General features: G+C 26.8%; 1 long non-coding RNA gene across 1 annotated transcript; it reads right to left on the bottom strand.

Moving 5' to 3' along the window:
• Positions 1 to 4,363: 4,363 nt before the first annotated feature.
• Positions 4,364 to 6,121, bottom strand: LOC127072515 (uncharacterized). Its single transcript, XR_007785517.1, has 3 exons — positions 5,430 to 6,121; positions 4,832 to 4,912; positions 4,364 to 4,740 (listed from the first exon to the last, which is right to left on the bottom strand). It is a non-coding gene; the product is annotated as an uncharacterized LOC127072515 (long non-coding RNA).
• Between the last annotated feature and the right edge of the window lie 19,285 nt (positions 6,122 to 25,406).

Genomic DNA, 25,406 nt, shown 5'->3' with positions numbered 1-25,406 from the left:
AAAAAGAGTAAGAGAATTTCACCATAGCAACAAGAAAAGATTCAATCGTAGGTCCAGATCGATTAAGAACGTAGTGGGAAAATATGGTGGGAGAGCTCAAATTGTGTTTACAATCTTCGCAGTAGAAGTAGTTCTATGTGAAATTGAAAAAGGATGACTCATCAATAATCTAAGGGAGGGAATATAAAACACCTTGGATTTTGTTAAACAATAGATACGAAGATTGTAAAGACGATAAAAAATTAGGCGAATATGAAAAATCTATCCTTTGAAATTATTAATATATTAAAACTGGAACTATTTATTTACTGAAACTATTAATATATATTATATATTAAGACTGTTCATGATCTCTAATTTTCTAATGATTTATTCGAACAGTAAGTCCAGGCGTAATTCTCGATCGATTTTGATAAACAACGCCTTATTTTAAAAGTTGAAGATCAAAAGGAAAATATAACTTTTTGGAATTTTCGAAAAAACTATATTTTCTTCGAATAAAAATTTCTATTAAAAAATTTTCGGTACTTTTTCAGGTACAGTTTATGTATAAAAGTAAACCAACATATTTTGATTTCTTTAAAAAATAATATTTAATATATAAATACATATATTCAATAGTTATTATTTTTTATGAAATATTTAACAAAATCTTGTTATTTTTATTTATTATTTTTTATATATTTATATTCTTACGTATCGTGAAAAAAGCGTTTATTTGCAATATTGTGTCATATTTAATAGATTGTTTTCAAATAAATATGAAAAATTAAAAAGCACGAGTCCACAACATACTCGTTCATACGACATCGAATCGGTTTTCTCTTTCTAATCGGTCATATTACCGTCTTTTACAATGACACATATATTTTAGATCTACATACATGCTCATATTACATTTATGTCAACCATACGCAGTAAAATCACAGATTCGGCAATTTTTTAATTAAATTTTATAAATAAAAAGATGGTTGCTGTTCGGTAAAAAAAATGAATAAGTCATCGGTAGCGCATATATTTTAATGACATCGTTTAGATGGATTTACAAAAATCGAATTTCAAATAACAAAAAACCGAATTCTGTGAAAATTATAACCGATTGACGACAATTTAACTAAATCATCGATGTGGTTAAAATATGGGTTATTCAATACCTACTCAAATCCAAATTAACCCAACTGTAATGTTATCCATATGAAGAGTCTGATCAACACAAGCTTATATATTGATATGATAAGGTCATGTTGTGGATAATGCTTTGCATAGTATTACATTTATGTTCATATTTTATCCATATGTGTCGAACAAAGGATAATGAACAGTGTTAATGATAAAAATCTGAAACTACGATAAGGTAGGAGCTTATTAAGTGATCGATGTGTACATAATTCCAATAATCCCATATAAGCCTGAAAAATGTTCAGTCTATAATGTTTCAGATGAATCGGTCTCTAGCGACACTTACGGAAAAAATATAAACTAAAAGCACGTTAGCAAGTCCTGTTCATTTTCTCAATTCATCGAATTGGTATCAATTTACTTCTATAGGATTCTTCCTCCATCAGTGCGCATAAATCGATAAATTAAGCTGACATTAAAACATTAGAACTATGATCATCAATTTTTACAGAACGATTACTACGAATCGATTTTGTAAGAAAAATGAAACATATGATTATTATATTGATAGATGGATGCTCTTCTCATATTCATTTAAGATTATGTATGTATTATCTTTTTTACCTCTGCCTAAAACAATTTATTATAACAATAAATTCTTAATAATATTATTTAGAAGAAACTAATGCGTATATTTACATTCCGTTACAAAAACTATTATAATTCCTCGTCTTGCTATATTGCTCTATGGTCATCAAGATCATAATTTAGACACACAGACATCATTTCATGGGTTCAATCAGGCTAATAATGAATTTCTATATCTGATATGTGATAAATAATTGAATAATATATATGTTTGGAATAATGACGCAATACGTATAAACATCGAGTCAAATATAGCAGATGATATGAAACGGTTTGAATAAAGTGATACACGAGAAGACTAGAAAGATTTATGTGTTAGTTTTAAAGGAAGATAAAATAATGAAAAAACGAAGCATTAACTAATAGACGCACTAGAATAAACATTAATTTATTCTAGACGATAACCATCAGTGATTTATTAGAATCCATAATATATGTCTAAATAAATTTATTTGAAAAATTACTAATTTTAGAAATGTTTGTCCAAAAATCTACAACTTATCAGTTCAAAATAGTAGTATAAATAAGTAAAGGATAAGTAAATAAAATGTATGCATCATTTTCTCGATATAGTATTGCAAAACGATTTAATCATACCTGTATGAAATCAATGTAATACGTATTACCGAGTTCTACGCTATAAATTTTCCTGATTATTATTTATGTCTGATTTTTATGATTGCTTCAATCGACAGATAAGCTTTCTTATACGAACATTATTATATCCATTTTTCCTAATAGGTTTTTATTTGCATGAATATTACTCTCGAATATTATTTATTTTTTCGGCATGATTTTTGCAAAAATAATAATTTTTAAAAATCTGATATGATTTTCTCGTGTGGAAAACTTTTATCTTTAGAATAAGCTTTTGATCATTTAAATCAAACAAAAATATAATCATGAGAATTCATGATGTAAAATCTTTGCAAACGCATAGAAAGAGAATACGGAGAGAGCTACGCATCACGCCTTTCCGTTTCCTTTTAGGGAATCGATCAATCCCATATAGAAAACAACAAATATATAAGTCGTGTGAGCACAAAGTAGAAGAGCTTAGATTGTTTTCACACGAAAGTGAAATAGCACCTTTCTAAATAAAAGGAAAATGGTTAGAAAGAAGGTTTATCCCATGAATTTTCATGATCGAAATTTTTCTACTATTTTGATGATCAATACTTCGTTCAAAAGATAAAGGTTTTCCAAACAAGATTATCTTTTCAGATTTTAGAATGATGTTGCTCTATTTGCAAAAATCACATCTAGAAATAAATAATTTTTAACAGTAATTTTCATGCAAATAAGTTTATTTTGAAAATCTGAAGAGATAATCTCGTGTGAAAAACATTTATTTTTCGAATAAATTTCGTAATCTCTTTTTAATATATAGGAGAAGAACTTCCTTAAACTAGTCAACACAGTATCATCGGATCTGTATTAAATAATGTACAAAAGTTTAATATAGAGTCATGAATAAAGAGATTATGTTTTATTATTTACTTATTATACATTTTTCAATTATTTTATATTATTCTAAAGAGTTTATAGAATTATTTTAAATAATAAAGTATTTAAAATATTTCTTTTTCACTTTCTGTTATAATTTGTTTATGAGAAATTGAAAACATACATATTAGTAATTTGACCAGTTTTTATAACTTATATTTGAAAAAATCAGCATTATCGAATTTTTAGGTTGTGCATATCTGTAATTAGAAATCACAGGAGTCAATATAGAATTTTTTATTATTTATGCATCGCTAAAATTAAAGTAGAATTTTAGATACAAATTCTATTGTCCATTTGTGACTATTGCATTTGTTGAATTTGTCAGAAGTGTTATTGCTGGCATGAAAAAGTTTCATATATTCACGACTATTCAATCAGGAAAAAATCAGAGAATGATGCAATTACTATAACCAAATAAAAATTTGCAATTCATTGATCTATAAAACTGATTTTGTACAAAAATTCATCATTGAAACAAAAAATGTATGAATTTGAAGGTGTTACATTAAAATTGAGAGAAAAGATTTATTTAAAAAATTGGAAAAATTTTTGTGAATAAGAAAATACAAGATTTTTGTGAAAAATTATCTTTCCTTTCTTATCAATTCAATCACTTTTCTGTACTTGATAAAGGAGCTGAAGTATTGTTCTTGAATGACGATATCTTTCAGCAATTTCTTGTAAAAAGTTCAAAATTGTTAAGAGAACTTGCATTGAAATAATAATAGTGAAAATTATAATGTAACGAATTATATTAATATGTCAATTATAATGTAAAAATTCTTTCAAATTCTTATCTATTCAAAATTTCAGGTAACTATATTCTTAGTTCTTATGTGTTCTTGATGCATTTGTATTCTAATATATTGCTAAACTATCATAATTAAAAAAAAATATTAAATTGAATAAAAAAATTTTTAATACAAAAGAGCTTCTTTCAATTTTATTTGAAGATGTATTCTAGTTTTTCTTAAATATAATGTTTGTATATGTTAAAACTGAATCAAAAACATTAATAGAACAGTATTAGATGTTTCAATTTAAAAAATTTTATTTTACATTAAGTTAAGAAAATACGCGTGAAATTTGAGAGTAACTAGAATATAAACAGATGATATAAAGTTATAAAGTTAGTTAACTTTGCTGACTATTTGTATAGAATATTATTTAATTTCATATGAATTGTTAATACATTAACTTATTATTATAATTGATAATACCATATGATGACATACAAAATATTTTAAAGATACTTATTACAATTGAAATCATTTATTCGATTTTACTTGTTTTTCATTGTCAAGAAATACCAAGTTAAGAGTTGAATGATTGATTCAGCAGACTTTTATTGCAGCTCTCTCCAAAAATTTTTCCAAATTCTCATCTATTCAAAATTTCAGGTAACTACATTCTTAATTCTTATGTACTCTTGATTGCATTTGGCTTATATGCTCTGATGTACTGCTAGATTATCATAATTAAAAAAAAATATTATTAATTTCAGTTCCGTTATCATATATTGGATATTCCAATTTTTGAAGTAAGTTATACTTACAGCATTGTTCTGTTTTACAAATAGATTCCTCCAATATCTCGATAACAATTTTGCAACCATATAGTAATATTAGTTATAATCCTGGAAATAATATGAAGGTACATTAAAAAATTATTTTACAAAAATATTTTGACATCTCAACATATACCATTCTAATTCTTTCAATTATCACATTTTTATCCTTAAAATCTATTATTTTTTATCCGAATACTAATTAAATCCAAAAATAATATTATTTTATATTTCGGTGATAGATACAAATAGCTAAAGCAATTGCAAAATTTACAATAATATCATAAGTTGTATTTTAATCAGGATCAAAGAAATCGGTAATAAAATTTTCTGCATATTAAAAAATGCACAAAACTCAATTGAAATAAAAAAAATTTTTGTATGATTACTATCAAAATTTTAAGAAATTAAATTTTACCTTCAGTATCTATATTATACCAATAGTAAACGTTACAAACTACTAATATAATTTATTTTCAAGTTTTAATAAAACATAGCTATACAAAATTATCTTAGATAAATAATTTATATATTCTTCTTGTTCTATTGTACTTTCGTTTTTAATAACTACCTTATTAATACATACTTGTTATAGTATCACAGTTTTAACATGATATTATGATTATCAAAAGTAGCTTCTTAATAGTTTCTAAGTAGTAAACTTTTACTTTTTTCCACTAGTCTATATTTTTTGGCCTGGACTGTACTTTATATTTATCTGATTAAGAATAAATTCCAGAAGATTCCTTCAAAACATATATAATTAAATAACATTGTACATTGAATATTGTTAAGCAAATGGTTTCCTTTTCTCTTTTATTCAGTCTTTTTTTGCTTTGGCATATTCTTTCTTTGCTTGGTCTATATTTATCATTTTTTCATTATTCTTGCACATTTCTTTTTTTTTTCCATAGTTATAAAATAACAACAATTCAATTGCAAATTACAAATATAACGTCATCTTTCTAGCCTTTTGATTAATAGTTATGAACGTTTCATATGCCAAAGTTATTCAATTTTTGTTTTTACACATATTTTATTAAAACTATAGCGACATTTATAATAGAAGAATTTTAATGATTTTAATTTCTTTCTCATATAACCATTGCAGCTGATATCTAACGTGTCGCCATCGCGCGTCCTCCTATCAAACTTTATCTCTTTCTAACTCATTTTTTCCCATATTATGTAAAAAACTTGTTATCACATGAGTAATTTTTTCTAACTTTTATTATCACCATCTTTTTCGACAGTTATAATTTTATTAGGAAAGCACAGTAATTTATGCATTTCGTTTATTGAATACATTACTTTTTACTGATTTTCTTACTCAATTTCGTTATTTTCATTTTGAAAGTGCTGATATGTTTTGTATAAGAAAGGTACATATTTTTGGTTAATAATGAAATAGGAATTTATCACATATTTCATTTACCTAAATATAAAATGTTATTTTTCATTTTCTTTTATATATTATTAAATTTATATTATATCTATTTTTATGTTTCTTTAATAAAATTCAGTTTCTTTATTAAATTTTCCTTCATTTGATGGGAGATTACAACACACAAAACAAGAATTTTTTAAAAGAAATCTGTAATGCTTTAATCTCTTTTTAAACCCAGCAATATCGTTACATTTCTGTATTAGTATTTGTGTTTTTCTTATTCTCGATATTATCATAAAGCGAGAATCATACAAGATTATACGAAGTGGGCGGTACTAGAATAACTGCAATGAAGGACCTCAACGTTCTTTATCTATCTTCTTGCTTGTTCTCTCTCCTGATAAGATGTCATGACTCCATGGAACCAATGCTTTTCCCACAGATATATACGATGTATTTACTCATTACCGACGACACCATTTCGAAATACAGAAACTTAATTTTACACGATCTTCGGTTTATGACGACGCAATAGTCATAATGATTTCGACTTCACGAGTGATGTACGCCGTGGTTAAGCGTTGAAAAAATTTGATAATAATGCAGTCCTGCTTCATTTATTCGCATATGTAAATGACGATGACGACAACGATTTTGTACTGCCACGAAATTAGATTATTGTAAATATGACATATTTATTTCAAACACTGACTTAATGTTTTAAAACACTGATCCAATGCCACAATATATAAAATATATTTGTTTTATTTTAATTTAACAAACAGACCTGTTACATCTTGTATTAAAATTTGTATTCTCTCATTGTTTTCTAAAGAAACATTTGCATCGAAATTATACGAATGTGTTTCGTTGCTAACGATTCGATTATCTTACTTAAGATTCCTAATAATATTTAAAGAATTGATTGTTCTTATTACCTTTACATTCCATTTTCGTTACACTTATATATATGTTCCAAGAGAATAAAATCTATAGAACCAAATAATGTTACGTTTTCTATATCGTGTTGAAGTGATGGTGAAACCATAGAATTTGATGTTAACTTATATTTATTAAGGAACAAAAACAAATTATCAGTAGCATATTTAGAATTCTCATATGATTTAAAGGTTTCTTTTCCTTTTTCTTTATTATACATAGTTAATCATTTTTTTTGTTTTCTGAGACAGTGTCACCTTATCGTTAGACACATTCTGTTTACTTACGTTCTTTGTTACTCGATCTCGTGTATTACCGTTCATTTCTCGTTTTATTTTGTCTAAGAAATGTTACAAACATGTAGAGATACATACACTGTTAATTGGTTGATAACGTGTATAATTATGAATGATTTTAGCAATTGCTAAAATATGTTCTCAACTTTGTAAACGATTTAAGATATCCGAAAAAAATCGAAATGATTGATGAACACTTTTTAATTTTCGTATCATCTAAATTATATATCTATACAGCATTCTTTCGATAATTTAAAGGATATTAAAAAAAAATAAAATAAAGCTATTTAAAGAAATATTAGTAAATATAAAATTTCTAAGAAAATATATGTTATTTCTGTATTAGTCAAATACGATTATTCTGTGCAGTGATAAATTTATCTCAAATTTTTTATGTTTCTTTCTTATCATTATTCGCTTTGTTCTTTCGCAACCTTTAATTTTTCTGCTTGTATTTCATTTTACCGATTAATAATTAAATAAAGTCTACACACATTTATATAAATTATAAATGTAATTTATCGATCAGAAATTCACGCCATTAATTATCTATTTCTTCCAATCTACTGCTTTATCCGCGAGTGAAACCAATACATATATTAAGCAACAATAGTAAAGTAAGAAAACTCCACGTTTCTTTTAAACTCGTTCTTTTAGATTTTTTTTTATTTCTTTCTTACCTTTCAGAAATTCACATTCCTTTTCCTTTTTCAATCATGCGAGCTGTAAAATCTGACAAGATGTAATAAAGAAATATGAAAGAGAAATAATATCTATATCCATTTATTCATGCATTTATCCTTTTTCTTATTAATTTTTATCAATAGAACTTTTTATAAATCGAATCCTAATAAAAAAGAGACAAAGAATTTATCCGATGTTATTTTTATGTCTCCATGATAAATACTAATTAGATGGATGTGAAGAATATTATAATAATATATGAAAAGAAATGGCCTATCGTATTTCTGTGTCTTCAGAAATGTACATTAATGGACATATGATATTGGAATATTATAGTACATATAAATTGAGGGTCGAAAAATAGTAGATATAAAGTTAGTTGTAAGCATAACAAAAATCAAATAACACAATTAATAATTTCAGGATTCAATTGTTACTGCACTTTCCCTACAAATATTATTCTTTATTATTTTTCTTATTAAAATTATTATATTATTATTATATTCATCACATTCATTATTATCACTATTATTGCTATCATTACTACACGTTATATAGTTGAATATTACGCAGGCACAAGAACCTATCCCCACTTTTCAAAGATCACGCCTTTTCTCTTTCTTTTCCCAATTTTTTTCTCCACAAACATTTCTTACCCACATTTCCCAAATACCAGTGTAGATGCATTTCGTCACTCGATCTACTTACACTATCTGAAAGTATACACTTGACGTTTAAGAACTATCTACTATATATATTAGGAGACGAATTTATAGCGCATCCGGATTACACTCAGGGCAGATAAAACGAAGTATTATGTGTAAAAGATTTAGATAGTGCACTTATACTACTAATACGTCTAGAGTAATTATTTATTCTACCAAAAAAAAACCGTCTTTGTAGATTAAGGCTTTAAAATACAGAACAATTTATTTGTATTAAAATAAATTTACTATCTGTGATATGACAAAAAATTTTGTGGCAAATAATGTTTCTACCACCATTCCACAAAGACCAATTATCACAAAAAGAGGAAATAGGAGTAAGGTACTTAAACTAATTCTCCATTTTATTCCATTATAAACTTGTTTTTACATAAATAATTAAATAATAAATAATAAAATAATAATATTTTAATGATGGTTAATAGATAACCATCATGGCCTGGAATGGAACGAAGGATTCATTAATTATAAATTAAGATATAAGATTTTTGAGCAGCATTTGATATGCTCAAGTAGTGTTTTAAATATTTACATGTAGGGGACTGAAAAAATACAATAGTTGCATGAATTTCTGTCAGAGAGGCATAGAAAATTCTTATTAAAAAAACCAATAAAAATATTGAACATAGAAGATAAAGTGCAATTTTGTATTTTTAAAATAATACAAATTTTAAGGTAGAGATTAATAGATTACGGAGAAACATTTGATTACAACATATATGCAGAAATCAACTTATATTGTCCTGGTTGCACTTGAAAAAAGCGGGTAAAACACAGTATTGTGACCCAAAAACATGGACGATGCCCTTATACTAGTAATACGTTTAAACCAATTATTTATACTATCAAAAAAGTGTTTTTCGTAGATTTTGAAGATTTTAAAATATAGAATAATTTATTTGTATTGAAAGAATTTGCTATCTATGATATGACAGATAATCTGGTAGCAAATTATATCTGTCTATCACCACATCACGAAAATCGATTATCATGAAAAGACGAAATAAAAGTAAAGTATGAAAACTACTTTTTTATTTAATTTCATTACAAATTTGTTTTTTATATAAATAATTAAGTAATAAATAATAGAATAATATCAACATTCGATACCCTCAAGTGGTATTTTAAGTATTTATATGAAGGAACTGAAAAAATTCATTGTCTGGACGAATTCTTGTCAGGGAGGCATAGCATGCTTATATTGGAAAAACAAATAAAAATATTAAATATAGAAGATAAAATGCAATACCCGATTTCCAAGGAATTTGAGAATAATGAATATCCAAAATGTTTTTTACACAGAAGCAAGAAATTTTGTACTTTAAAAAGAGTACAAATTTTAAGGAAGAGACTAATAGATTATAGAGAAAGATTTAATTACTACACATATTCGGGGACTAACTTATATTGTCCTGGTTAAACTTGAATAGGTTGGGTAAAACACAGTACTGTGTCCAAAGAACTTAGATGATGCACTTATACTACTGATATGTCTAAACCAATTATTTATTTTACTAAAAAAACCGTCTGTATGTTGTTAGAAGGCTTTAAAATACAGAATAATTTATTTGTATTGAAAGAATTTGCTTTCTGTGATGTGACAGATAATCTGATAGCAAATTATATTTGTCTACCACCATTTCACGAAAATCAATTATCAGTAAATAAGAATAAGGTACGTAAATTAATCTGTCATTTAATTGTATTATAAATTTGATTTTATATAAATAAGTAATAAATAATACAATAATTATATTTTATACATGGTTAACATAATCATCATGACCTGGAATGCAACAATGGATTTATAAATTACGACTTACCGTATAATATTTTCGAGCAATATTTGATACCCTCAATGGATATTTTAAACATTTATATGGAGGAGATTGAGAAATTCTTTGCACGAATTTCTGTTAGATAGGTATAAAAGGCTTTTATTGGAAAAATGAATAAATATTTTGAATTTATAAGATGCAATATAATTCCTGATATGTACTTAATTAAACAATAATGAATACCCAAAATATTTTTTGCATAGAAGCAAGAAATATTGTACTTTAATGATAGTACAAATTTTAAAAAAGAAACTAATAAATCATGAAACATTTAATTACTACACATATTCAGAGACCAACTTATATCGTGCTGCTTGCACTTGAACAAGGCATATAAAACACAGTATTATGTTCAATAAACTTAGACGATGCACTTATACTAGTGATACATATGAAACAATTATCGATTATATCGAAAAAGCCATATTTGTACATTTACAAAGCTTTAAAACAAAAAATAATTTGTTTGTTTTATTAGAACTTGGATAGTGCACTTATACTTGTAATATTTCTGAATCTATGATTCATTATATCGAGAAGGATTTTTAATGCTTTAAAAATAAAAAATAATTTATTTAGTAGTATCGGGTAAACAATCTTTTGAAAGTATAAATCAAGCAATATAGTACAAAAATTTCTATGATATCCATTTTTTGTTAGAGCTTTATAATGATAAAACATCTGAGGGTATAATAAAAAAAATTAATAATAAAGAGCAACTGTTTTGAATTATGTTATTATTTAATCATTTATCAGAAAAATTGCCAATGTATGACTCAGATGATACTAGCAATCTTTGAGTAGTTCCTAAAATCGTGAATTCATTATTAATATTACTAAGATTATGATACATTTTTCTATTAATGATGATAAAAATATTAATGATTGTTGTAATTTTATACAAAGAATAAAATACAATAAAATATTTTGATATCTCTGATATGTAAACTAAGTAATTTTGATGGATAAGAATTAACAGATTGAATAACATATTCATATATCATAGATACGAGATTAATTTTTCTCTTTTAAGAGAATTATAAGATAACTATTGTAATCACAAGTAGTACTTTTATGATGAAATTGGTATGAAAAAAGTATAAAATATATAGATAAATAGAATATTGAATGTTCCCTTAGGTATAACACTTTGGTATTCGCTCTTTTACAAAACTTCTGACTATGATTATAACTAACTTATCCTGTACTTAACCTAACAACTATTCCTCATTTTCCCTTCTATTCTAATGCTATACGATATTATATTAAAATTCTTGACCAATGTTTTGAAATTACGAAGGAAGTTGTAGGTTATCCTCGTTCATTGCATCATCCGCAATTATCTTTTATCTGCAAGTATCTTTAAGGCTGTTCGTCACTTCCGCTCAAAGTACGACTTCAGCGATAGGTGTGGAGAAAATATGAATTACATATACGAGCGAAGAATATAATATAATAATAATAATATTGGGTTGACAACTAAGTGATTGCGTATTTTAAATAAGAAAGAAAATTCAAAATTTTTGCTTAAAAATATAACTTTATTCAGTTAGGTATTGTCCGTTTTTGTCGATGACCTTTTGCCATTTTTCAGTCAGTGTCATAATTCCATGTTCATAAAACTTGATTTTTATCAGCAGAAAACTGAATTAAATGTGATTTTACATTATCAGCGTCATTAAAAATTTTACCATTTAAGGAGTTCTGCATAGAACGAAATAAATGGTAATCTGAAGACGTAAGGTCAGGGCTATATGATGGATGTGACAACACATTCCAACCTAGTTCCAATAATTTTTAGCGCATGACCAAAGATGTGTGGGGCTTTGTATTATCATGCTGGAAAACACAGCCTTAGAATTTTCCAATTCTGGCCGTTTTTCTTGGACTGCATTACACAGTTTGGCGAGTTGTTGAATGTACACATTTGAATTAATCGTTTGGTTTTTTGGTAAAAGTTTAAAGTACAGAATTCCTTTATAATCCTATCAAACTGACAACATAATCTTTTTTTGGTAAATTTCAGCTTTTGCTGTCGTCTGGACTGATTCATCTTGCATCATCCATGATCTTTTCGGATTAACGTTGTTATAAACTATCCACTGTTCGTCGTCAGTAATCAATTGTTTCAGAAATGGATCAATTTTGTTGCGTTTTAGAAGCGAATCGCAGATGCTAATGCGTTGCGTCAAATGAATTTCCTTAAGCTGATGAGGGACTCACCATCAATCGAGTTTCGTGACATATCCAAACTGTTTTAATTTTTTTTTAATGCACGTACGTGATATATTAAGCTCCTCTACAATCTCACGTGTTATGCTATGACAATTTGAATTGATAATGACCTTGATATGGGTCTCATCAACTTTAACTGGATGGCCAGATCGTTGCGCATTTTTCAGTGAAAAATCACCAGAACGAAATTTGGCAAACCAATTTTGATACTGCTCTTCTTTTAAAGCTTCATTCCACACGGCACATAACTTCTTGTGTGCTTGCGATGCGTTCTTGCCTTTTCGTAAATAATACAATAAAATGTGTCTAAAATATAAAGTGATACATTTTTTCTTCTTTTATTATCATGAATTACTATCTTCATATGTGTCATGATATATATATTATAAGCATATTTCTCTATTTCTTCTTCTTACTGTTCTTATTATTATATTATTATATTACATATTATTATTATAGTAGTAATAGTAATAATAGTAATAATATGAAGTGAACTCCTACAGAAGAAAATACAACAAAATAGCGCTGGCAGAAAAATCTCGTAGATAATGTGAAAACGAACTTGCGTTTTTAGTCTTTAAAGGAATTTATCTTTGGTCTATTATCTATATTTATCTTTAGTCTATAAAAGAATTTTTTAGTCTATAAGAAGAACTTATCCTTTTAGCCTATAAAATCTAAAAGGAACTATAAATTGTTCAAAAATTGAATAATATTCTAGAAATTTAAATTCATTGATATGAACGATTAGATACGTATTTCCTTATTTTTGCAATAAAATCACCTGTCCAAAGCATATTAAAATAACCGAGTGAATTACTTTGGTTTCTAAGTGCGAGCATCGTGAAATGCATTTCTTTGCATTTGGAAACATTTAGAAACTTTGCTATTTATGTACACATAGAAGCAGGCAATTATTATTTTACGGAATAAATATACCATCTAAGCGTGTGTATGAAAATCAGTAATGGGAATACGAGCTTCTCCTTTACCATAAATTTCGAGAGGCGTCACAGTGCAAAACATTTTTTTGCGAAAAATGTCGAAAAGTAACATTTATGATAACGATAAGAATAGGCGTAATTCTTGATCAATTTTGATAAACATGGTTTCATTTTAAAGAAGAAGGTTTAATTTACCGGTTCCTACTTTTCGAATTTTTAAAAAACATTTTATGCTTGTGAATAAGCTATTCTCGAAAAAATTATACGCGGATTATCGAAGAGAATTTTTTTTATCGTCAATAATAATATGCTTTTTTGTTTTAACGGATTGTTGGTATCGCACAGACATAACCTCTTCTTTAACTTGTGTTGCCACTTTTATTTCTTTTTCGCTTGCATCACTTTTCTTAGGCTAAATATTATAATTCCAATTGCAGTCGAATAAATCTTTTATTTAGAGAGAGAAAAAGAGATACAAAAGGAGATGCTCTTCTCGTCCACGAGCTGTGGAAGAAACTTAAACAGGAGTAGAAGAAACTAGAGTTGGAGAGGAGGCCAAATGACGAACGAGTTACACGACAGAGACGTCGTCCCAGTATTTCACAGGAGAGATTAATTATTAATAATATATAAGTATTAATGATCCGGCTAGAGAAGATTTTTCGACTGAGGCGAATGAAATGAAAAATATGTTTTTAGAAAATTCTGCCGGATAAATTTCCGTTTTAGTAGATGCTTCGGAAGAGTTAGGAAATCTGGGTGGAAAAGATATTAATAATCATCAAAAAATATAATGAAAGGAAGTACTGCAATGAAAGAAAAAGGAAGAGAGAGCTACACTGAGTATCATCGATTTCTCGGAAAATATAAAAAATATTGGTTCTTCCTTTGGGCGGAGCAAGTTTGTGCTCCAACTGAATATCAGGTCGATCATCAGATGGGTTAGCTTCGCTATAGTAATCTACCGCGTCTCCATACCTATGGTACTGTAGCCTACAAGGAGAAAGCGCCTAGGAGTATTTTTTCTGGAGGGAAAGTCAAAAAACGGGTCCTGCTTTCTTTCATAGAGGTCTCACGGTTGGAACTAAGAATTTCGAGAGATCTTGTGGAAAAGTGGAAGAAATGCTGTCAATGGGTATTCTGAAGCCGGAGATTTTTGAACAGATAGAAGTTGGAAGAAGTCTGCCAGGCGAAGATCTCAATTATCCAAATGACAACTACGGAAAAGGAGGATAGTGTTATGAATAGACCTAGAAAAGTTCAAAGTAAACTTGGAATTAGAAGGTCGTTTCTAGGTATCAAGTTTATTTTGAAAGATGACAACGGCTTGTCATCTGTTTTTTAAGGAAATTTGGTTTGAGAGGACGTGACTCGTGAAATTATTAAATATCTTTTTTTTTATTTATAGAGAAGAAAATATATTAGCTTTATATTCTTTCAGTCTTTGCGCATTTGTTTGTAAAGATTCTATGGATTTCTTGCATCGTCTTCAATTGAATCGATTATAATTTTAATTGTACGAATATATCTTTCGTTTAAACCATTAACTTTTAGTTCCTGGAGAAATCCTTTGCCAGTCCTAACTTTTGTATAGTAACAAAATGTTGGACAATGAACTATTGGTTTTAAAATGTTTAGAGGTTTAAAATACATTTGATATACCAATGACTTAAAAGTTTATTCACATATTTTTACATTTTAAGAAATATGTGTTTAATTTTTTTCTTTAGTCATTTGTTATAAAAACATTGACGTTAACATCTGTTTAGATCGTATGATGTTTTCTCTTATTCTTACTATACATATTTTGTTGTTTCTATGTTCAATTCTATCAAAACTTTCCAACAAACAACTTAAACAAATTTGTGAGTTGTAGAGATTAGCGGTTTTATCATTCCAATTTCTTATATTTTAATCATATTTTCAATTGTTTTTCTGATCAATTTCATATCAAATAAGAAGATTTAATTTATCAAAATGATCTGTATAATTAATATTTAAGATTGTTATTTTTGGTCTAATACATAAATTTACGTAATGTGGAATAAAAGCAATCTGACAAAATTTAAAGAAAAAAATCATAGAATCCTTTGAGAAAGGGCTATCCTACCATAAAAATATCGTCCAAATATGATTATTCTTATCTATTATGATTCTTATCTATATATGTTCATTATCTAAATATGATTGGTTTAGTATCAAAAATAAAACAATCGTGTAGTAACATATCGACAAAAATAAATCTGGTCCAAAAAAAAATTGTCATAGCAAAATGGAGTATTTTAAAAGTTATTCGATCAGAGAAAGCTGACAATGCTGTATACATACAGAAAAAATTAAAACAATTTGATAAAGTAGATGTGAGGGTGAAAATAATTTATTGTGTTTTGAAAAATTATTGTAGTTTGAAAGAACAGATAAAAATCCGAAAGCTGTTGCTTATAAAAAGGGACATGGCTATTTGATTGGGATTTGCAAAAAAAAATATAAAAGTTGTACTGAAGAATTATGGGTGAATCTTATTTGGTCTAATGAAACAAAACATAAATAGATTTGGATCACGTGGTAGAAAATGGGAAAGAAGAAATAAAAATTGCATGGAAAGGAAGAAAAGAAAAATTCCAAAAGAGACATGTCAAACTTAAATTCGGAGAGGGTCATGATTTCTTTTATCATAATTCATCATGATTTGGGGATGTATGACATTCATGTTTAAGAATAATTAAGAAGAGCAACATAATAAGAAATATGACTGTAAAGTTCATAATTACACTAAGTATAATTATAAACTATATTAAATTAAATGTTATCGTTGATCATTACCTTGATGCAACTGTATGAGCTTTTTTATATGATTTTGTCTCCGACGGTATTTTCGCAGGCTTACAAAATGTTGTTAGTTCTTATGAAAATATATATTAGAGATCATACTGTTACGTTTCCTTATTATTAAAATGATAAAGAAAATTAAAAAAAAAAACATGCCAATGAATGTACAAGAGTGACAACTGAACACGATAGATGCGTCATTCTGAGGCTAACATCGAATTTCTACATAATAGTATGGGAAATTATAGTGGAAGTTGGTGTACATGTTGATATAATGTTCAAACGCATAATTAAAGGAGTGAAGGATTTAAAAAGACATAAAATGCAAAGAAGCCATCGCTAAAAGCAGCAATCTGCATCGACATAAAGCAGCCAGAGAAACTTTTGTAAATGGAAATCTTCAATGGAGAAGAAAATGGAAAAAAGATGAAAAGTTATTTTCTTCGTCGAATGATCCTGTTATTCTTGTGTACTATTATCATGATTTACGCAAGGAAGAATTGCATTTATCAAGGAGGCAAATGGGCGAAGGGGCCATCATGATATGGAACAATAGCAATAGGAAAATTAACAATGGAAAAAGTGAAATTCGTTAGGAATAGTATCGATGCTGCATAGAAATATTAGAAGAGCATTTTATCAGTAGTTATTCGACTCATGTCGAATAGTGATGGAAACCTATCACTTATAATATAAGGGTATTTATTTAAAAGAATAAAAAGTATTGAATCGAGGAAAGATGTTAGATAAAAGTGAAGTCGACCGAATCGTGCTGTTGCGATAAAATTAATATAGCATTAACAAAATTTCGTAATTATTATATAGAAGTCATATGTAATCTACTGAAAGATTTAAAAGTTTATACAAAAACTAAACGAAGATTGGGAGACCTCGTACTACATTTTAACGTGTATTAAACGTCTATTTTTCATATTGCTTTCATGTTGCTATAAATTTAGAAATGTATGCCGCATTCTGAAGAGAAGCAAGCATTGAACACAAAAAGTTAAAGTAACGTTTCCTATTTGAGAAACATAAAAAACGCACGTCTGATGTTCGCCCGTTAGCACGTTAATTGAATGAAAAAGTGGAAAATTGGAATATTTAATGATTCAAGAAGATTTAACTTGGATAGTCCTAATGGATGGAATTATTATTTCTACGATTTAAGGAAAGAAGAAATGCATTCAAGTGGCCATCAAATGGACGAAGGTAGTTGGCCTAGTAATGGATATCGTTGAAAAAGAAAAATAAATTTTTTATTAGGCCGCATAAATAGCAAGATGTATATTACATTAATAATAGATCAATTCAGCAAATATGCAATTTATATTACTGAGGGTGATTATACTTTTCAACAATCCACACTAAAAAGTGTATGCAGCAATTTTTTATTTAAAAAAATATGAAAGTTTTGAAATGGCCATTCACTCGACCTAAATATCATTGAAAATGTTTGACTTATCAAAAAGTATTTATGCAAATAAAAAGCAGTATAATAATGTTAATGAAATAAAAAAAGCATTACTCAAATCAGGCGTGTTAAAATTAAAAACGAATAAAAATATTATACAAGATAAGTCGAGAATGGTTATTAGATGTTATATAATATTAAAGACATCTCATAAAATATTAATGAATATTGCGTAATATATTCCCACAAAACAAATGACCATTTTTGTTTTATTACTAAGATTATTGACCGATGATTTGAATATATGAAAGAGCCGTTGTAGGTGATCTTCGTTTTTTGGAATTAATATTGCGTCGTTCACATAATACACTATTTTTAAGGAATGATTGCTCATTTTATATCTCCTTGTTATTTTCATTTTATTTCTGTATTATTCGAATCATTAAGGTATTGAATAAGATTGATCTTAGGTGTTGGCATGTCATAGATCTCATTTTAAATTACTACCTATAGACATACAATAAAAAATTCGTCTCCAACATAGTAAAACAGGAGTTATTTATTGCATTTATAGAAAAATTCATATTGCGTTCTGGTTTCTCCTGAACTCGATATATTACGAACTTATTTAATAGATACTATTTATTTACGAATATAACTATTTGCTGCCTCTGACTTCTTTATGAAAGGACATAAGCTCAATTTTTTATCAGCAAGTAACTTAAGTTTCACTTTGATGACATATGTAATATAGGTAGAATGTATCTTCTTTGAGAAATGAAACTTTGAACAAAAATTCGCAGTTGCTCGATTGAGTACAATTGTTTCATTGAACTCACTTCTGGATACAATCAAATTCTATAAGGGTAGGCGGTTAGTGATCGGATGCATCAATTTTGTACGTGTAATGATATCCGGTTATTTTCTAATTAAAGCAGTCATTAATAGTTAATCATTTCGCATGAGCATCAGTAAATTTTATACGCGAATTATCGATCGGTGATGGAATCACTGCGGATAAAATATTAATCTTTTACATGCAAGATCTTGGTGAAACGAATTTTACGAAAACGCATCAAGCGATTTATCGATAAGCCTAGAGACGCATAGTACATAATGAGACATTTACTTGTTGCAAAAGTTACAACTACATACCATTTTATAGCTGCCTACTGGACATTTTCATCATACACTTTCAGACAAGGTACAGAATTGAATTTCAAATGTTCTCATACCAAAAAAAAAGAAATGTACTCTCGCAATTCAAAAATCATCGAAGTACCATCTACAAACGTAGAATAAAATATTCGTGCGACAAATACTAATAATATAATATATGTATTCATAGACGAATTAATATCGCATTCTGGTTTTTCCTAATACAATTTAAATGTTACTAAATAATGATGATCTCCTTACAACTTCCTTATACTTTTTAAATATAACAAAATTTAAATATAACAGGAAATATTTATGGAATATGAGTTCGTCCTGTATATAGAAATGTGAAACAGTTTTTCACGATGAAGGAGTTGAAAACTTATTTTAATCGAAAAAAAGCTTATTTAAGCGTATTAAAAATAATGATCCAAATTTAGTCAAGAATAAATTTAAAAATTTTATAAATTGATTCCACGAATTGAATTGAATTGAATTTAACTTTTATTTATATGTACATAAGAACTGGGTCGAGTTATATTTTTGAAAGGATTGGAGATCGAGAAAAATGTTATACGACAACATTAAATGGTATTGAACGCTACATAAAATTTTATGAAACTTTCATCCATTTTTGTGCATCGATGCAAAATGCACTTGCACCTATTTTAAAAATAAAATTCTAATTTTGAATACATTAATTGATGCAATGTTTCGCCTTCTACAAAACATGTTAATAATATTTGGTCTGAAAATTGTTGGTTTAGGTGTTATTTTAATTTCAAACATTAAGCTTAATTATTTCCATGTTTGAACATATTTAGATGTACTCTTTCATATGTTCCATTCTGTCAGTGTCTTATTTGTAAATATAAATCACCTTCTAATTTCGATCAATGTAAGATATCGAATTAATATTGATAAGCCATTAAAGAAGTTTATTGAGTGAATCATTATAATGAGAATTCCAATGAGGCTGGAAGGCTACACTGAGAAAAATACTCTGATCGAAGCCAGCCAAATACAAACGTATTTTCGTAAATTGGAACATAATTTATGTAAATATGATTCATTTCAAAAGCTGACGAAGGAAATACTACAATCGATCCTAAAAATTAAAAAATGTATTGGAACATATATATTGATTCATTCCGCCAAAAAAGAACATTAAGAAACATATTCCGTCAGAAATGATGTTTAAAAAACAATAATACAAAAATTAGAAAAAATCGTATAAGTTAAAGTATAAGAATATCAAGATTAAGTAAAAAGCGATTAATGTGATATATAAAAGACACCTATTCATTCTAAACTGCCTCTTAAATGAAATAAAGTAAACAAAATTTATGGAACAAATACATAATGTATTCGTACAAAATTATAACTAATTAAAATAATTAAATAGTTGCTATGAAAAAGTATCTTGCACGTGAAACATTATTACGTACATACGTTCACGAAAATCTTCAAATGTATGCAAATAAAAATTAATATATCATATATACTACACACAACAACCCAAAGTTCGGATATTAATATAATTGACTATTTAGGTGGATATAGGTAGAAAATTAAAAAATTATAATATTAATTCAGAAGAATACTTAAAAAAAAATGGTAGAAATATGAAACTGCATTGAGTTCAAAATTGATGCATAATATGGAACAACATCTTACAGAAACAATTAAGGCGAAAGATGGTCTAACTAAATATTAATATAGAATAGATATAAATAATTTCTATACGTTCAAATACTTTTAGTGCATTTCTACATGATTTATCTACAGTATATTTATACAGATATATATATATATACACGATTATATTATTCAATCTATATTAAACTAGCTTTTTAGTATCATCAAACAGGACTATCGTTTCTTTCCATGAGTTTCATTTAAAGATCTTATGATGAAAGGATCAATTAATTTTATACAAAATAAATAAATTATATAAAAAATTTGTTACCTTCAATTTTAGTTCCAAGACCATAATTGATAAAATTATTGACAAGCTATAAAAAATAGCAATAAAATTTATTTTTTTTTTACTAACGATATTCAACAATTAAACAAATCTTTGAATAGATCTTTTAAATATAAGCGATTATAATTTTCATTTTTCTTCAATATTGCTTATAAATTATTTATTTATTTTAAATTAAATTATTAAATATTGCTTATAATATTGTTCCCAAAGTCGTTGACAAACAACATTTTACTGTGAATCCAATCAACTTTAATATATTCTTATCCGCAAAGTCTCCCAATAACTGACATGATATTATATTCACCTTATTACATTAATATCAAATACGAACCTTCGTTAGACGATTTACTTCAACAAATTGTCAATAAATCGATTCAACAGAGTAAGATTCTTGATTCATTTTGTCAAATCCGCTTTTTTACATTTTCATTGCTTTCTCAGAAAACATTTTTTTTCAGATTTATAAAGATTGTTTTGATATTCGATTTTTTTTTACATCTTATAAGAAATTGAAAAATTCTATATCAAACTTGATTGATCGCTCAAGTTGTGAAAATGCAGGAATTTTATATCGATATATTCGCAGACAAATATAAGAAAATTCGTTATTCTTCCTTCATCATTATTCTGTGAAATTAAATTCTTCTATGGACATGAAAGAATATAAACAGGCAAAATCATCAGTATAATATATAGATCGCATTCAATCTTCATGAATAATATTTGTATGTTTTATTTCCATTATAATTTAAAAATGAGACAATTAATCGTTCTATCCTCTTGAATCATTTCAAAATGAAAATCCTTCAGAACGACGATCTATGTTCCTTGTAAAATATTTGTAAAAAAACATTTTCATTTTTTATTTGCGCATAATTTTTAACGCATAAAATGTTACATTAAATGACATTGTAACTTTTTAACACTGTGTTCTTATAGATCATAATCTTTTAATCAGTTTCGCCTTTGGTTACTTTATAATGAATACAGTTTCATTAGAATTATCCAACAAATGTTACTAAGATGTAGAAATTTGAGTTCTTACAAACGTGACGGCATTAATGTAAAGAATTTTTTGGAAAAAAATTTCTCCTATGGATCATATCTGCGAGAATGTATTTTAACTGCCGCAAATAATGTCATTTTATCAATACGGATAATACTGCAAAATCTTCAATAATTAGACACGAAAGGATTACTGTATGTGTCTATTTGTGTCCATTTGTATTATCTTTTTTATGTTCTTGGGCAGAAAATTACGTCTTCATAAAATTTATTATTTGTAGGTTACTTGTTCATCAAATTTATTATTAGAACAAGATTTTAATGTTTATTTTCTATGTAACTAATAAACATCTTATTTATCGATAGTTTTGATGAAAATAACGTTAATTATTTTCAACTTACTGATCCTATTTAAGTGTAAGTAAGTCAATTCTTATGACAAAATGAAACATTATGTCAATTAAAAAAATATTGGACAATTTGTACGATATGTTCCAATATACATGCATCTTGAAAATACAGCAGGTGTAGCAAATAAAATACTGGACATTTTATCCAAATTAACTTTTCACGAGTATTGATATTTCTCATCTTTAGACTCGCATAAATCGTGTGATTGTTGTTTACTTCCAATAATTATTTTTCGAGATTTATCGAACAACCCAAATGTTTTCTTCCGATATTAGTTGCAACAACGTTTAACTCGGTCGATTAGCCACTTTAGTAAAATTCTTCATCATTACTAATTTTTCATCATCAAAATCAATCAATGGATAATATATATGATCATTTGATATCAAATTATTTTAATGACATTAATAGTCCAGATGCCATTAATATCGTCGGCTAAATTATTTAATGTAATTTTTTATGTCATGATGTATTTGTAAATTGTTGATTTTATTCGATAGCCAGAAGAAATCGGATTACGAGAAGTAACAATATTTTGATTGTTTTTCAAAATTTTGAAATCAATCTAATGCAGTTTTATGTCATGCGGTAAATGTATTTAAAAGAAATCGTTCTCTGATAAATCGATATAAATTCAAATTAATAAATTTTAAACATTGTTTCTATATCAGCAAAAAGGCGATAGTATCAAGACAGTTTATAGGAGCAAATGTAACATAATTTGTAAACACTATAACATCTTTGATTATATTAATGCAACAATGTTCAATCCTCTATTTAATTCGTAACTCGACAGAGTACATTTAGAGTTTGTCAGCGATTATGAGTTACTGGATGCTACAGATCCAACATAATGAGTTTATGACACGAACGAAAATTTTGTTATTACAAAATTTGCATATTTTCCCATAATTTACACATAATATCTTAGAATTAATAATATCTTAGACTTACAACTAATATCTTAGAAATAATGGTTCGTTTAATAATTTCATAGTTAGTTAAATAATTCAAATTTTGTTTAATTGTTATAATATTTAAAAAAGTAAATTTTATTGTGCATGAAACAAACTAACCAACAAATACAATTTTTTCTCATGTCAATTGATTCATTGTAGAAAATTCATACTTAGAATTCCTAGAGTCTTCTTTTTTCTAATTGCACGTGGGTTTGTTGGTAGGTAAAGATAAACAGGGGCAAGTATATTATTGTTGATGTGTGTGTGTGTGTGCGAACTGTGTTTTCTTTGCCGCAACGTGAATTTTAAAGGTAGAATAAAATGTTGATTTTTTTTTAAATAATACAAAACTGCATTTTATTTTAATTTTGAACAAATGATCAATAAAAATAATACAACAACATAGATGTGTGTACTTAAATAATAAATTAGTTCAAATATATCAGCTATCAGCTTTTTAAACAAATGTAAATGCTAAACATGATATGTTGTGATAGAGAATATGAATAAAAACATGATTAAAATGCAAGCTAGTTTTTGTTTTGAAGATTTTAAAAACATGGAACAAATTATTTCAAGAATAAAAAATATGGCTTTAATAAGAAATACGGTGAAAGGTTGAATTTTGAAAATGGCTAAAAATATAATTCATCAGAACAAAAATAGATATAAAATCTCATTTAATTTCTCTTTGTCTCGATGAGTGTACTGACATTATCGGATTAACTAATTTAGTGGTTTTTATATATTATTGTGTTGTGTAAATAATATCAAAGAAGAATTGATCGATTTAACATCATTAGCAGCAACGTAAAGAATAGATGTAACGCAGTTTTAAATGCACTTATCAGAAAAAAAAAGAATAGATCTTTCCAAAAATTATTTCTGTGAATATTGATACTCGCAATATTACTGGAGAGGAAAATTATTTTGTCAATATATTTTTATTTATTGAACATTCATGTTGGACATTCAGTTCTGTGTTTTCATTGCATTACACATGAACAGCATTTATACTTAGTATGTGCAAAGGCTACTTATAAGCTATTGGAATTATGAGGCTTGTAACAAAATTGGTCAATTTCATATCTACACTTTCAATATATCTACGTTTCAAATAAACGAAAATTTCTACTATTATTGTTTCTATTATTATATATTTCTATTATTAAATATGTGGAATGATTAAATGAGATAAACTCAATATACGATATTTTACTTATGTACAACAATGTTCGATAGTCAAATCGTGGAACAATTTTTCAAAAATTTCTTGAGCGATCATATAAAGTCAGACTTTTTGCATAGTAAGAAAATCATTGAAAAATATAATTATTTAATGATCGTCGCATGGCTTTAGAAATTAATATTTTTTACTGACTTGTGCTTACATTTAAATGAATTAAACGTTGAACAGCAAGGTGTTAATACAGGTCAGTTATTGTTACGTTTTATTTAATGAAGTTACATTATAAATTTTTTATCGTGACCTTATTTTCAATATCCATGGTGATTTATTTCCTCACAAATACCATTTATGTATGTAAATTGAAAGATTGCGTCAAATTCAAAAACAATAACAGATTTTCGGACAAATTATAAATGTTTCTGTTGCAGTAAATAACATTATATGTATCAATATCATTGTATCAATAATTACTTTATCAATATTTATATTAAAAGAAAAACGTTTATAGATCAAGCTATTTAATGGACAAATTATGTGTTTCGGCCGCAGTAAATAAGTTT

The sequence above is a fragment of the Vespula vulgaris genome, unplaced genomic scaffold (genome assembly GCF_905475345.1).
Source record: "Vespula vulgaris unplaced genomic scaffold, iyVesVulg1.1, whole genome shotgun sequence".
NCBI lineage: Eukaryota > Metazoa > Arthropoda > Insecta > Hymenoptera > Vespidae > Vespula > Vespula vulgaris.
The sequence above is the reverse complement of the archived record's forward strand: the minus strand, read 5'-3'. Positions and strand labels throughout refer to the sequence as shown.